At 39.0% G+C, this 17,331-nt stretch overlaps 1 long non-coding RNA gene across 3 annotated transcripts in view; it reads right to left on the bottom strand.

Annotated features, from left to right (window-relative positions):
- The window catches only part of LOC129534278 (uncharacterized), a 324,928-nt gene that overhangs the window by 196,988 nt on the left and 110,609 nt on the right, over positions 1-17,331 (bottom strand). Inside the window, exon 6 of one of the 3 annotated variants that reach the window (XR_008680801.1) lies at positions 15,592-17,118. The exons of 1 other annotated variant lie outside the window; for it this stretch is intronic. This is a non-coding gene — a long non-coding RNA (uncharacterized lncRNA). Of the gene's footprint in view, positions 1-15,591; positions 17,119-17,331 lie in introns of those variants that run through there. One more of the 3 variants, XR_010134121.1, reaches the window with a different exon arrangement.

Here is a 17,331-nt window from a genome sequence, read left to right on the forward strand (position 1 = left end):
TTGTGCTCTTGTGGTTCACAGTGCTCACTGTGCTACATGTGTGTTTTCTGCTGCAGACACTATTTGCTGCCTCATACTTTTTTTCTGTGCTTTTTGGAAGAGGGTTATGTAGAGTTTTCCATCTTCTCTCCCTTAGTCATGGCAAATCATGGAACCTTGAAACTTCTTTGCATCAAACATCCCTCCAAATTCACTAATAAAGACAGGGACTCCAGTGTGAGTATTTCACACTGAATATCAGTAAATTTTATATAGGATGAAGGTATACCACAGCAAATGAGCTATGTTTTTCTGTTTTATTTTTTATTTTGGGAGGTTTTTTTGAGAGAGGGTCTTCCTTTGTTACCCAGGCTGGAGTGCAGTGGTACTGTCAAAGCTCACTACAGCTTCAAGCTCCTGGGCTCAAGTGATCTTCCCATCTGGGCCTCCCAGAGTGCTGAGATTATGGTCATGAGCCACTGTGCCTGGTCAATGAGTTTTAGTATTCAGAAGATTTTGATATGAACATAAACCTACAGAATTTATACTGATTTTCTTAACACCATAATTACTAATTCTATATAACAGGTCTTCACTGTATTTAAAACTATCTATAGTTATATTTTAAACATTTACACAAGAGGTCATTTTAAAATTATTTAAGATGTCCATTTAACTTGTTTCTAACATAAATAACATATAAATGAAAAGACTTCCAAAAAATACATATATAAAAACTGAATTTTCTTATAGTACATGAAGAACTTTTACATACTATTAAATACTAAAGTGTTATTAAAGTTCCACACTGAAAAAATAATAATAATAAAACCTTTTAAGGAAACAAGAAATAGGCTGGGCACGGTGGCTCACGCCTGTAATCCCAGCACTTTGGGAGGCCGAGGCAGGTGGATCATGTGGTCAGGAGATCGAGACCATCCTGGCCAACATAGTGAAACCCTGTCTCTATTAAAAAATACAAAAATTAGCTGGGCATGGTGGCACGCGCCTGTATTCCCAGCTACTCGGGAGGCTGAGACAGGGGAATTGCTTGAACCCTGGAGGCAGAGGTTGCAGTGAGCCAAGATCACACCACTGCACTCCAGCGTGGTGACAGGGCAAGACTCCATGTCAAAAAAAGAAAAAAAGTTTTAATGTTTTAGACAATATTAAGGGTATACACCAATTGTAACAGTCACACATAAAAACTAATTAATCTTTATTTTAACTGCACTTCAATCTTATACATAAATAAACTGCAAACTACACAACAAGTACCACAAGCATTTTCCCCCATTTTGGCATACCAGTGACATAAGAACAGAAGTTCCCTTAAAAAGTTGTTCATGCACAATGTAGAAAACACATGTCATTCTACTCAGCCACTCGCGGCTGAAAGGTAACAATCAATGACTTTTGCTCTCTGAGTCCTCTTATTGCTTACGATGCTAGTCTTGAAGAGGAAGTGCCTGTTTCACTGGCAAAGGCCCATGTTGTGTTTGTGTGGCTGACAGTGCATTTGAAAGAGGACTGTACATGCTGGGCATGGTGGCTCACGCCTGTAATCCCAGCACTTTCGGAGGCCAAGGAGGGCGGATTACCTGAGGTCAGGAGTTCGAGACCAGCCTGGCCAACATGGTGAAACCCTGTCTCTACTAAAAACACAAAAACTAGCTGGGCATGGTGGCACGTGCCTGTAATACCAGCTACTCGGGAGGCTGATGCAGGAAAATCACTTGAACCTGGGAGGCGGAGGTTGCTGTGAGCTGAGATTGTCAGTGTACTCCAACCCAGGCGACAGAGCAAGACTCCGTCAAAGGAAGGAAAGGAGAAAGGAAAGGAAATAGGACTGTAGAGTTTTGGCAAGGTCAAAGTAGGCATGTGCCTGTGGTGGCCCAGGTTTCTGTTAGACTTTGTTGCCTCCAAGTTAACCACAAGATTCACTTTAATGTGAAAGACAGTGGATAGGAAGCAGGAACCCTGCATGTTTCACTTTTGCTGAGGATGACAGCAGAGCTATTTGCTTTTCAGGGTCACAGCCTTTTGAACCTAATCTCTGTGTATAGATCCGGCCCAGACAGCAGCAGGGACTTGGCTAGAGAAGCTCCTAGGTGTGGTTGGACGGTCACTCCTTGGAGCGGTGGTTTGCAGGCCTCTTTGCCTATCCTATGAGGCCCTTAATTTTTATTGAGAAAGTTCTTTGTCTCATTCAGCAAGAATGGGCTCTATTGAAACAGAATCACCTGTTGTGATACATCTCTTAACTTTTTGCTTTTGAAATCTGTCCATGAGTGACCAATGACCAATTGCTCTTATCCTACCTACTGCCTAGTTTGGTCTATGTAAACTGCTTGTCTGCTTCTAATGTGATAACACTCAAACTGTTAGATCATGCTCTGAATTTGGGCATGGGCAGGGAGGAGCAGGTTGGCTCTCATGTTTGTGAGCAGGTGTTGTTTCTTGGCACTTTTACTAGCCTACTTCCACTTTCAAAGACGGACTTAGAAAGTATACGTGAGAATTAAAACATTCCCATTGAGCAGTTCAGGAAAACTCTAGTAATATGGTGAAAATGATATGACTTACTTCATAAAAATATCTTCTTGACATCGTATGTGACACAACAGGAGGTGAAGTAAATGCAATTCTAACAGTGTGCTTTCCTGGGTATTGTGAAGGGTCTGTGAATCCAATAATATTTCTTTCATTTCTCACAAATATTTTCCTCTTTTCTTATGTTTGGATTTTGTCATAACAAGAGCCATGGGAAAAAATATAGACAATATATTTGTACATTTTCCATTTTTAATAGTGAATTTTATTAAATTCTTAAACCAGTAAACTTATCTTAAGACTGAGCACTCAAGCAATAACCCAAGATCATAAAACAAATTGATGTGGAAAAGATTTACTTTATATGAATTGAAACAACAGACAATTTTCAGACGCATGAATATCTGATGCTGCTTATCTATGGTAATATCTGAGTCTCATTACCCTTAAAATGAGGGTTTTGTATATAGCCCCACCATAATATGCTGTACTTCCCTTCAAATCAATAAAAAGCTGCTGCTATGTGGATTCTTTTGGATTGCATGTTATTCCTGTACCCTCACAAGTGATTTGCACTGCCAGTTAGAATGAAGCACACATTTGACCAAGATTGACAATGCACTGGAATTGCATATTGCATTAGCTTTAATTAAGTTATCAGAATTTATTACAGGGCTACTTATATGTCATTTCTTGAGACCAGCTTTGCAGAGAAAATCTCGTTTACTAGTAAAATTGTTCTTTTGCTTAAAAGAATGAGCAATCTCCTTTCAAAAGAGATACAGTGGACAAAGCCATATAATGAGCTCAGCTACTTGTCTACCTAGTAAGAAATGTCTCACTCATCCTCTCCCTGCCTCCTAGAGGAGCGTGCTTTGAGGCTTACTTCCTATCACAGGGCAGTCACATAGCTAGGATGGCAGCAGCCTGCCACAGGGGACTGCACACAGTAGGCACAAAGACATATGGTTTCTGCTACCAAATTATAGGAAACACTAGGAGTCACACAGCAGCAAAGATACAATTTTAGAGATGTCATTCCAACCAGAGCCATATTAAGCTGTTGGATTCCAGGATGCTTGCAGTGAAATTGGTTGTCCTCTAAATGGTTTTGTCTAAAAATGTAATTGCTTTGTTCTGGGTTCAGAAAGGCACGAGAGGGAGAGCCTGAGTTCCATACCCAACCAACCCATTGCCACAGACTCCAACTGCAAGTACAGGGGCTGGTAAAACAATAAAGTCGTCTTCTTTTATCACAACGCCAGATACATTTTCTTTCTCTGGCTTCCAGACAAAATTCACTTATTATAATTATCTTCTGAGCTGGCAGTGACCACCATCTAAAACTTTATAAATGATCCAGTGAAACCCCGTTGAGCTGTCACTTATATCAAGCTGGGCAGGCAACTCTCTCCCTCACCACTGCAGCTCCAATGCACTCATGGAGGGAAGTACACATGTGATGCATAACCACAGTGGGAAGGGAACTGCGGTAGAAACCAGCATATTGCAAAGCACACATGAAATTCTCCTTTGGCATATTTTATGAAACCTAAGTTGACATTTTCAAGCCCAGAGGAGGAGAGTTTTGCACCAAATACTGTGTAAAGAACAACTGGGAAGTTACCCACATAAGTGTTATTTGCAATCTATAATTTAATTATTCTGATGTATTATTAGCCATCTGCAATTCATGTCAACTTAAAATACTTGTATTGAAAACCCTCTGACATCTACAATGCCATCTGAAATAATTTTTTCAGTGTTTCCCATAATATTTGTTCATTCATTCTGCCTAAATTTATCTATGTTTCCCTTTCCCTCTTCTTTATTCTCTCTTTTAAAACCCTTATTAATGAAGAGGGATTTGATAGTACGCCTAGCCAAAGTAAAAAGTATATTTTTTTCCAACATGGTAGTTTTATGACATTAATTTTATATGTAGAATAATATGGGACATCCTTGAATTTATTTATACACATAATTTTTATATTCAGGCCACTGAAAATGAGCAAATTTTATATACTTCTTTCAAACCATGTATCAACTGTACATAAACTCCCTTATAAAATTAAGTTATTGAAATCAAGGCTTTACATAAAAACAAGGAGATCATGTCCTTTGCAGGAACATGGATGGAGCTGGAGGCCATTATCCTTAGCAAACTAACATAGGAACAGAAAAACAAATACTGAATGTTCTCATTGATAAGTGGGAGCTAAATGGTGAGAACACACGGACACAAAAAGGAGAACAACACACACCAGGGTATACTTGAGGGTAAAGAATGGGAGGAGGGAGAGGATCAGAAAAAATAACTATTGAATACTAAGCTTAGTACCCAGGTGATGAAATAATTTGTACACCAAACCCCTGTGACACAGTTTATCTATATAACAAACCTGCTCATATACCCCTAAACCTCAGAGTTTAGAAAAAAGAAATCAAGGTTTTAAATACTTCTGTCCTAATTTAGCTCTTACCTACATAGTTTTAAATTAAACAGGAAAAAGATACAATATACATTTACTTTTCACAAATTGATATCAAATACATCTTTCGAATCTCATATGATGCTTTCTAGACCATAGATCAGGAAACCTAATCTCAGTTGGGTTAAGTGACTTATTCAAGGTCTCACACAGCTAGTAGCTGGAGGATCCTGGATCTATCCTAGTGTATCTTAGCTATCGTCCGTAACTTATGCTTTTTCTCACCCTCCCCCTGCCACCCCAAAGTGTGCTGCATCAACACAGGTTTGCCAACTATTCTTCAGATACATTAAGACAGACAAATCAAACACCCTGCCTATACATACACCGTCTTCTGGATTTTCTAACTGATGAGCCAGTAGCTGAAACTGACATACAGATCTTACAGTGTAGATATCTGTATTATGCAATGAAGGACAGAAGTAGAGAGAGGTGGGGAAAACAAAAAAAGCATCAGAGAGATCTGTATTCCTGACATCACAAACCTCAAGTCCTCAGGTGGAGGTTATAAAGGCAGGATCCAAATGCCTGTCAGCTGCAACACATACAGCAACCCAACTGTGCAGGCTGGAAAACAGCAGTGTCATAGGAGACACTGCAGTGAGAGGCAGCCCAGTAGAGCACACTGCACCAGACCAGCGGCTCTCAGCAGGTCTCTGAGTAGCATGGAATATCGTCCTATGCCAATGAAAGATCATGGACATTGGCTTTGTGGTTGTAGTGAGGGGATGCCATACTAGGAGGCAGATAACGGTTTATGCGACAACGAAAGCAGTGAGAACCGCATGATTTTCAGTGGATGACAGCACGGAGGACTGGCCATGCTCCCGGCCCAAATATATGAATGTCCATGTCAGAGACACCACATGCACAAATACCAAAACCAGATATCCTCCCTGCCATCCAGAGGCTGTTTCTACATCCAGAACTAATTCCAGGGAGAAAGAGGGGAAACGAAATTCTGAACTAATATGCGGGTAATGAACATGTTTCTTTTTGGCCATCAGGCAAAATAGAGGTACAAAATAGAGAATACAGTTATAAATGAATAAAGTTTCAGCAGGTACCTTTGAGTACATGACCTGAAGCTTTATAACGTCTACACAAGATGAGTAGTAGTAGTTAATTTCTTTTTAGAAAAAAAGAGGGCATTTGTCCTCTGAATTTTAAATTAAAGATATTCCATTTCAAATATAAAGAATAAAAATTCTTGCTTCTTAAAGCAGCAATAATCCTTTAAGATCATTTTGCAAAATGCACTATTTCCATATCCCTTAACCAAAATCATAATTTCTTGTTTGAGGAGACATCTAGGTTTCTAACCAACTTTCTTCTATTTACCAGGTTTTAGGACATACCTCATTTTAGACTTCTAAGGCATGTGAAACTTTGTTTTGCAATGTTTCCAAAAAGAAGATCAATATCCTGATGTTGGGACATGAGAACAGAGAGAGAGATTTGCCACTCCAATATTGCAACATGCCTCCCCCAGCCTTACAAAATAATATGTTTTAAAACTCCATAAGTGGAGATGGTGGGTTGGAAAAATATAACTCATCCATAGATAATATAATACAAAATATGACAGCGAAGCATAAGTCACGGTTCTTTACTTTTTCCTGCCAAAGTAAACTTTATAGATATTTTTATCAAAACAAAAATTGGAGTCAACCCGTGATTGCCATCTTGTGGAGAGATCCAGCACTACTGTGTCAAAATATGTCCCTGAGGTATTGAAAAACGCCTCTGGAGATTCTTCAGGCACTCCTTCCATTATTTAATAATCTTTGCTGCAAATAAGCTCTGCCTTATAGCTGACCTAAATCCCTCGGGTTATCTCCTGTAGATAAGGGGAGAGCTGCCACCATTTATTGAGCTGTAATGCTTTGCATACTCAGTCAAGTTATCAAACCATGCCGGTGACTTTACTTCTCCAGGTTAAAAAGTTTCATATTATCTGACATTTCCACCTTACTACTATGTTCCAGCTCTTGAGTTTCCAAACTGTTTAAAACTTGCTCTGCCTGTGTTTTATTTTTTTGGTCACAACTCTGTCTACTCCACTTTGTGAGGCATTTGACTCATTTCTGTGTTATTTGGGGAACACCCCTGAGACCTTCTGGGGGGGCAGTACTGGGTCTGAGGGTTTGGCAGCTTCGACATCCCTGAAGGCATGCAGAGAGTCCTGTGGGGAGCCCTTACACCTTACACTCCAGCACCTCTGGGCAGTTGCCAAGGGAACCAAATCACGACATGGACATCCCAGAATTACACACATGCAATTAAATCTACCGAATAAGTTCACCAAACAAATATATACTGAAATAATTTTTAAAATTCCAAAACATTGGGCAACTTCCCTTTTTTTTGATCACTCCATTCTGTAATCTTGACTTTGCATTTTAGGAAAGAGTTGTGAAAGATGCTCTTTCTCCCTAACCCACATCCTCTACCACTGGTAGAGGTAGATTTGCTGGTCATTCAGCAAATCCTATCAGCTCTACTTTCAAAATGAGTCAACTATGACCATTTCTCACCACTCTGACTACCCAGATCGAAGTTCAAGCCAACACCATCTCCTGTTTGGATTTTTGCAGTAGCCTTCTAGCTGATGTCCCTGGTTCTACTCATGCCTCCTGCAGTCTATTCTCAACACACAAGCTGGAGTGACCCTGCTGAGGCACAACGCAAATCCTATTACTCCCTCCCTTGCTTAAAACCCTCCCACAGCTCCTGTCACTCAGAATAAATGCAACAGCCTTTGCTATGACTGATAAGGCCTTCAGAAAATTGACTCCCATTCTCTCTCTACCTCATCTCCTACACTCTTTCCCAAAGTCACTCTGCCCTCACCATACTGGCCTCCCTGCTGCTCCTCTCACACATCAAACAAACCTGCTCCGGCCTCAGGGCCTTTGCTCTTACTGCTCTCTCTGCATGGAAAAGCCTTTCCCACAATATCCTCATGACTTGCTCCTGCATGGCCTTCAGGTTCTTTCTCAAAAGTAATCTTCTCAGTAAGGTCTTCCTGGAAATCCTACCTAAAATACCATTTCTTCTCTCGTTTAATACCTTGTTTGCTGTATTTTTACTCCTTAGCATTTATATTCTACTAGCAAATGTTTTGCTTCTTTTTCCTGTTTATTGTTCTTACAGTTTTTTATTGCTACCATAACAAATTACCACAAACTTAGCTGCTGAAAACAACACAAATCTATCAACTCACAGTTCTGTAGGTCAGAAGTTCAGCGGTCTTTGTTGCTTCTTTTGCTCCAATTCTCAGAAGGCTGAAAGCAAAGTGTCAGGCTGCAGGGCTTTTATCAAGAGTCTCTAGGAAGAATCCACGTCCAAACTCATTTCAGTTGTTGGCCAAATTCAGTTCCATGTGATTATAAGACTGAGGCCTCCATCTCCTTTTTGCTTGTCAGTCAAAGTCTTTCTCAGCTTCTAAAGGCTGCCTATATTCCTTGGTCACGGCCGCCTTCAAAGCCATCAAGGGAAAGTCTAGCCTTTCTCAGGCTTTGAATCTCTTTGACTTCCCCTTTTGCCTCATCTCTCCTGCTTTCCTCTTCTGCTGCATCTCTTTGACTCCAGCTGAAGAAGTTTCTCTGATTCTCAGGGCTCAAGTGGTTAGATTGGGCCCACCTGGGTAATTCAGGCCCCTCCCTCTTATTTTGAAGTTCTTAAGCTTAACTACATCGGCAAAGTCCCTTCACAGCAGTACATAGATTCGTGTCTGATTGAATAGCCAAGAGATAGGAATCTTGGGTACCATTTTTAGAATTCTGCATTGTCAAACTAACTCCCATGTTGTAAGACTACCACAGTAGAATATAAATCCCATGAGGGTGGAAATATTTCAGTTTTGTGCAGTGCTATATCTCCAGCACCTAAAAATAGTGCCTGGGACAAAGTAGACAGAAAACAAATAAATGTTGGATGAATGCATCTAATCCAAGCTTTCTTAATATGAAGATGTGAACTCCGCAAAGTGATGTATAAAATATAAGTAGTGTGCAGACATCAGCACATTGTTCCCAATTCTTAAAATGACAATATCCCCCAGTTTTCCCAAGATAAATCTTGTTTGTGTCTGTTCTCTCAGCGTAATTATTCACCGGACCCCACTTACCCTCTCAAAGTGTCCAGGTTTGTAAGACAAATTACATAATTTTCCTAGATTCTCAAAGGTGTCCATTGTCCAACAAAAGTTTAAATTCTTCTGACCTCATCAAGCTTTTATGCAGGAATGTATTTGAACTTATACAAACAGATTTATTTTTTCATAAAATATACATCTTCTCCCTTGTAAACATATTTGAAGGACTTTTACAACTAAGACAAAACTCCAAGAAGTACATCCTGACCCTCAAAAGCAACCAATTTACCATCTAACCAAAATTTCACACCACCTCAAATCATAAGAAAAGGCAGTGGATATGAAACAAATATGCAGCACTGAGAATTTGGCCACACTATCTGAGATGTGATACTGTGTCCCATCTGTTCAATGAGATAACAGAGCATCTAGTATATCCTAAAATGTCTTAGAAAAACGTGCACTAGGGAATTCTCAGTTTAGAAGATATTTGTAATAATAAGGCCTCAATCATTTTTTCAAGCCTTGAATATTTAATATGGATGACAAGAAAAATACAGAATATTTTATAACTATGGTTTAAAGTACACATGGAAAATTCTTCAGTTGTCCACAAACCGTTCCTTTATTTGTAATACAGTTAAATATTATGGAAGATTAACTTGATTGGGATATCCAATGGGCATTTCTTTTTGTTTTTCTTGTCTTCACTTTCTGGTTTTATAAAAATTTTGTGTTGTATCCATTGTCTCTAAGAGCAAAGAGTTTGATTATGGCCTTACTGCCTGATCCCCCACCCCATCTACAAATATAAGGGCAAAAGATGACCTCTGTTGAGAAAACTGACTACCTGTCTAAATGATTAAGGAGTTAAGGGACTCTGTATGGCTTTATAAATCTGCCTTTTCATCCCGCCCTGGAAAAAATAAAAGCTTTATTTAGGGACTTTTTTTCATTTCTATTAAATAGAAATAGTTTCTAATTAGCTACTCAAAACAAGGAATCTGTGTATTATGTTTTATCTGTAAAATATGTATCTGATGATATTATAAATTCACTTTCAAGTTACATTAACAGAGAAAGGAATCTTAGGAAGAATTCAGAATAAAAGAGACATGCACCTTGCCTCCAGCATGGGATTTCTACAAGATTCTCTTTGCTTCTTGGCCCCATTGCCTATGTGAAATGGTCATTTTTACTAATCTGTGCCTGTAGATATCCTTTTTCCCTTCATGGTCAGAATCAACTCACTCTCTACACTAGGGACCCCTGATGAACAAGTGTCCGTTTTGGGGGTTCTAAAGACAAAGCCTTAAGTGCCTCTAGCTGTAACTGATCAATCCCTAGGATTGAGAAAACAAACCATTTTGGAGAAGAAAAAGGAAAATCAAAAACAAAAACAAAATTATCCTCAAAGTGTGAATTTCAAGATGTAGGATCCTATATGGGTTAAATCCATACACGGACAAGAGAGCTTTCCTGTATTTAGCACCAGGTCTAGAGGTCTGAAGGTAGCCTGAAGCAGCTTAAAAACACAAAAGAACTGACAAAAAATCATTCAAAAGGTTTTCATCTGTGCCTCAATATATCTTCTTCAAAAGTGACTGCTGAAGGAATAATAACATCTCAAGCAGAAGCAAAATGCTGTCCGCTTTGTAAACTGTGGGTGGTGTCTCTGCTACAAGATGAATTGCTAACCATTAAGCTCATTAGGAATGCATAACCCAAACCTGGCCCAACCCAATCTTCCTCTTCTTTCCTTTACTCTTGCCTTCACCTACCTTTGTTTTTTTTTTTTTGTTTTGTTTTGGTTTGTTTTTGTTATCCTGATAATATGCCTATAACATAAAATTTACCATCTTAACTATTTTTCTATTATACTTTAAGTTCTGGGGTACATGTGCAGAACATGCAGTTTTGTTACATAGGTATACATGTGCCATGGTGGTTTGCAGTGTAAAGTCACATGGCATTAAGTACATCCACATTGTTGTGCTATCATTACCACCATCTATCCACAGAATTCTTTTCACCTTGCAAAACTAAAACTCTGTTCCCATTAAACAATTGCTCTCCATTCCCTCCCACCCACATTTACCTTTTTAATTAATTTATTTATTTAAAACTTCTAAGTATTCCTCAACTGGGAATAAAGTTGATGAATAAGAATATACCTCTAGTATCTATATCTTTTCCTACTGAAAAAAAATGGCCTTTTAAAATAAACTTAATCTACCATAATCTAAAATCATATCACTCAGAAATATTCTGTTTACCAATGGCAGAATCATAGCTGAATTTTTTAGGGAGAAAAATGGGGGAAAAACTGCCAACTGGAAGAAGGTTGGTATAATTCATGTAACTATAAAAAGGATAGGAAGAGATCTGAGGCTTAGAAACAACAGAAGGACAAATGTATTTAGGACAATATCTGTAAGAAGCTCCTGTCATTTCCAGTTTCTTCTTCTCTCCATGCATTTAGCTTTGTTTTCCTCTACTTTGGTGGATCTCAGTTGGGAGACAGTACCCTCCAAGGGACATTTGGCAATGTCTGGAGACATTTTTGGTTGTCACTGCTGGGGAATGCTACTGGAATCTAATGGGTAGAGGCCTTGGATGCTGCTAAACATTCTATGATGCACAAGATAAGCCCCCACTCCTAACCCCATGCCAACAAGCCATTTTCTAGCCCCCAAGTATTCATAGCACCACTGTTGAGAATCTCTGATCTACTCCATACCTATTCCTTCCATATATTCAGTAACATGAAATCTTCAGTTTCAAAGGCACTCATCTGATAACCTCACCATCAGAAAAAGCCTGAAATTTTCCCTCTACTTTCAATTTTAAAATTCCCCAGGAAGGAATCCAATTGCTTTCTTGAGTTAATCACCAAGTAGAGCGATAAAGGCAGTGGGCACAGGGCCCCGGGTGGCCTGTAGTGAGTCCCTTCCTTGTACGAATGCCATTCCCCAAAAAGGGGATACTGCAATGAGCTGGGTGGAAATTCCAAATAGTGTGTACCACAAAAAAGAACTTCCTCGGTGACTACACGTTTTTAAAAAAGACTTAGTGTGGGCTGGGTGCAGGGGCTCACGCCTGTAATCCCAGCACTTTGGGAGGCTGAGGTGGGTGGATCAAGAGGTCAGGAGATCAAGACCATCCTGACCAACATGGTAAAACCCCGTCTCTACTAAAAATACAAAAATTAGCTGGGTGTGGTGGCATGCGCCTGTAATGCCAGCTACTTGGGAGGCTGAGGCAGGAGAATGGCTTGAACCTGGGAAGCAGAGATTGCAGTGAGCTGAGATTGCACCACTCCACTCCAGCCTGGTGACAGAGCAAGACTACGTCTAAATAATAATAATAATAATAAATGAATAAATAAATAAATATTAGTGCTTGCTTTTCTTGTAGCGAATTCTCTAAAACAGAAAAACCTCTAACTGTCATAGTTACCATACTTAGGTGCTTTTTGTAACCAGCTAAAATGTTTAATCGTCTAGTTGTAAGCAGAAATCATTTGCCTAAAAATAAATTAATTCAAGTAATGAGATATGCAAAACAGAGGAAAAAAGCATATTTATAAGGTTTTGAAATTGGCAAAAATAATGAATCTTTATGTCTGCAGCGATAAAGTTGGACTCCTCTCCTCTCAGTATCTCCATCTTCTGTTAGATTGCTTGCAGAGCCACTGAAATTAGATGTCAGTGTAAATTATGGTGCGGGCAGGCTTACTAGCCAAGGCTATGAAGGGTAGACACATAAAAACAAGGTGCTATTGAATGTAATTGCTTCTGATCTTAAAATTCTTAAATGACAAAATTGGTGCTGATGTGCTATTTGCATCAGGTAGTCCCTTTAATTGACACTGACTCACTTGGGGACATTTTTTTCGCAGTGGTTTTATAATTTTTTCTTCCTAATTCTTAAGTTCTAGAACAGGAAAGTCAGCAACTTATAACTTGGATCAGAGAGGAGAATGACAGCATGTAACTGTAGGTAGTGGAAGTGGAAATCACCAAACTTCTTATAGGGCCTGTAGCCCTGTAAAGTCTGAAGTGAGAAAATGAATCTGGGTAAGGAGTATTTTGTGAAAATATTTGGAAAGAAGTTAGCACTTTTTTCAAGCTTGCTAAATTAGGAAGTAAGCCCCATTTGCAAACATTTCCATTCTTGTCTATTTCAATAAGGAGAAAGATGAAAAAGCACGACCCACAGGGCTCCTGGAAAAAGGAGATGCATGGTTTTGTCTGCTCATTTAAATACTTAACAAGCCACAGGGAAAAAAGAAGACATCCCATTCCACTGCCCATAACATATGTCAGTAAGTCATAAACTATACCATGGATGGCTTGTGAACATTGCTCAGCCTCCTGCGAGACATTAGCACTTGTTCTCCAGCCAAAAAGGCAAACAGTCCAACTGTCTATCTAATATTTGATCTTCCCCTGCCATGAGAAACGGTCTTCAGAAAAGAGAGGATACTTAGTTAATTCTTATCCTATCTTTATGACAAAGTTATTACTCTCTAAGTAATAATTTATCTTACAGGACTTCTTCGATTTAAAGGAGAATATTTCAGTAATATTTCTAAGTCTAACAAAACTATAATTCCTGAAAAAAAGATAAGAAGTTGCCTTTATGTTTTATATGGATCAAATTAATAAATATCGCCTAAAGTTGAAGGTCTCTCAACACCTAACATTGAGTATTATGCCAGTCTTTGGAAGAAAAAATAGTGAATAAGGTATTTTCTCCACCCTACTGTGCTTAAATTTGACTAAAACTGCAGAGCAATATGTTTTTAAATATTTCCAAAAATCTATTAACTGGTTATTTAAGTAAATATTTGTTTAGACTCAAGTGTAGTATCAAAGGCAGAAAGTGAGTCCTATATAAGAAATTAAAAACTTCAAAGCAGTAACTTTTTTTCAGTGTTCCTGATATTGTAGCCCAGCTGCAAGGGATTTTGTGCCTGTTTCCGCCCAAAAATATAAGTAATGCCAAGTGATCAATGTTGCACGTGACCTATTTCACTGGGCCTTTCTTTCCAGGCTGATAAGCAGTAGAAGTAGAAGTGAGAAGACAAAAAATGAGGTAGATGGTGGTAAAATTACACTTAAAAAAGAGTATTTTTTACCCTAGGGCTCACCCATTACTGCCTGACATGTAGCATCCTAATCACCACCCCACCCCATGCTCACCCCCAATTATTTTGAGCAGTCCCCAGGAAAAGTTGCATAGGTTTAGAATTGAGCCTTCATGACCACCACGGGTATCTGTCTTTTCCTCCTCCCCTGCCCCCACTCTCTTTGGTGGCATCTGTGTCTATGGTCTATGTGGCCCAGGCTGGTGCCTGACATCCCTGGCACAGAAGACACTGTGCAGCACCAAAGCCTTATAAGGTGCTAGGCCAACAATTGGACTGAATCTCGTATGAGCTGATTTGCCCCAAGGCTTATGTCAACTGCTGCTGCATCATGTAATCTCTTGACAATCAGAGCTCTGACTTCTATGCCAAGAGTGATGTTTTATGGAACTCCCAAAGGTACCAAGCACATCTCTCACAGATGGTAGTGCCTCCAATACTTGTTCTGCTGGGCCTGGAAGCTGGCTGCTACCCTAACCTAGTCTTGTCCACATGGGAACTGTGTCCTTTCTGGGAGGCTGAACCATGAATATGCCACAGCTGTGCTGTTTTCTGGAATGCCTGGATACACCAAACCATGCTGGGTTCTGTCCAAAGATACAAAAATATCCACTTCCCCTATGTGTGGTGCTGTGTTATATCCATACCAAAACAGAGCTGTTTCATGTTTCTAATATTTTACTTGCAAGAAAGTAGTACGGAAAGTCACAAAGCTGACTGACATTACATTAACCCTCACCACTGAGCACTGAACGTTGTTTTTAGAGCACATTTGAAGCACTGACTCTTTATTGGGAAGTAGCTTTTTCCCAATGCAAGTTGATTCCTAGAGACTCATATGCCAGAACGCAATGTCTGAAACCCTGTGGGAAATGTAGCTTAAGCTTCATTAGCAAGGACTGGAAGCTCCCTGGCCCACCTTAAATTCAACATTTAAAAAACTAAAAACACACTGAACATATCCTACTTACTGTACACGTGCAGAAAAATACTAAAAAACTGTGAAGGGCTTAAAAGAAACCAACTAGAAAAGAAAATAAGTCAACTAAACAAAAAGAACACAAAGGAAAACTTTAGAACAAAGTCTCAAGGTAGAAAGAATGGAATCCTGGGATCCTTGAAACCATGTATGTTTAAGCCAATGATATCCTCATAAAATACCTCCCTCCCTCAATCTCTCTCTCTGTCTCTCTCACACATACACACACACCCACGCACACACACGGCTACACATACGTACACACACACACGGCTACATTCCCATAACACCATTTCTAAGCGTGCCTGGTATTTATTTCATTATTTTTTTTCTTTTTCATTAAAGTCATTCCTTTTGTTCTTCCAATGATAAGGAAAATCAGCTATGGGTTACCCCATTTCATGCCCTCTCCTATTTCTCATACAACAACATCTTTCACTTGATTAGTCTCCTTGTAAGGTACAGATACTCTATTAAACTATTAGGAAATCAAATACAAAATGCTTTAAAGTAACCTTCAAAGTCATAAAACAATCACAACAAAGAAATTAAAATTTAACATATCGAAAAATTCCACATATGCTTAATCACTGAAACTGAGGAAAGAAGCTGATTATTTTTGTCATCTGGAGAGGTGGGGAGCTGGCAGTGTAAAAATTCTCCTGCTAAAAGAATAACTGATTATAAAGTAATTGTGTTTTTAAAGGACACAGATGTAAATAGAATGTGTTGTTTGTGTATGTTTCTTTGGCCTAGCTATCTGTTTTCCCATGATACCTACGCAAAAGTAAAGTCTAAAGAGCTCGTGCACACCTCCCCTTTCTTTCTCTAAAAATGTCTGCCTCCATTTTGTCGTTTAAATCAGCCGTGCATTTTGCTACACAAGATGATCCAAGCACAACTAAAAGGCTGAGCATTCAGTGACCTGAGATCTGTGCCCTCTTTTCACAATGTGTAACACAGTTCCTTCTAACTGATAATTGTCACCAGAAGGAATTCATATTAAAACCTTAATCTTGCTCCAAAATTCACTCGGTAAAAGCCTGTAATTTGTGCAACCTGATGTATCCAACTGTCAGGAACTGATTTATTAGCCTCACCTGCTCCTGACACAGAGGCCCACTCACCTATTCTGCTGTTTTTGTCACTTGCTTTAATGATTAGGATTGTTTCCATCATCTCCTTCCACTCTTTGCTTCAAACATCCTACTTCTGTCATTTACCTAAAAGCTGAATACCAACAAGAAAATCTGGTTCGTGCTGGATTTAAGCTTTCTTTGGGGTTTTCACTACCAAAACTGATCTTTCTCGTTTTTCTCATTCTGCCTTCCATTTTGTTAATCTTACCACCTCAGTTATATCACATTTTCAAACAAAGCTTAGTGATCACATGTATAAAAATTGATACCAAAAGGTAAATACGCAGACAAAGCAATCCCAGGGGGTCCTGACAGCAGAGGACTCGGGAGCTCAAGGCTAATTTCTTTCCAACTGGGACAGTGACCTCTCCTCACTATGGAAATCTGAACCAAGACCATGCGTTGAAGTCCACTCCCAATTACCAACCAGTGACCAAACTAACATTTTTCATACAGCAATTTACTGTCATGAACCTTTGCCAAAGGCCAGACTAAAAAAAGACCAAAGGAAAAAAAAAAGCCAAACTGAGAACGTTCTCGGTGTTGTTTATACTTGGTCTGTTTAGCCATCAGTAATGGATGTATTGTTGCAGAGGAACCAAGGAATAAAGCTTCAAGAAGGGCAGGAGGGAAGAAAAGAGAATGGCAGATAAAGGAAGAAAAATTGTACATTTACCCAGCCTGTGTTCCACTGCCTGAAGAAAGAAAAAAGTCAGAGAGCTCTCCTTAAAAAAAGAAAGAAAGAAAACGAAATGATTACTGGAGACAGGACTGAAAATAAAACTAAATTGTAAAAATCAAATCAATGTTTAAAAAGAATCAAACTCAGTTACTTGATCCTTAAAATTTTAAATCAGTGTAAAAGCTATAATTCCCTTTTCATAAACATATTCCAGCATATTTTTCATTCATTTCCAACTGCAGAAATTTTTACTCAC

The sequence above is a fragment of the Gorilla gorilla genome, chromosome 5 (genome assembly GCF_029281585.2).
Source record: "Gorilla gorilla gorilla isolate KB3781 chromosome 5, NHGRI_mGorGor1-v2.1_pri, whole genome shotgun sequence".
Classification (NCBI taxonomy): domain Eukaryota; kingdom Metazoa; phylum Chordata; class Mammalia; order Primates; family Hominidae; genus Gorilla; species Gorilla gorilla.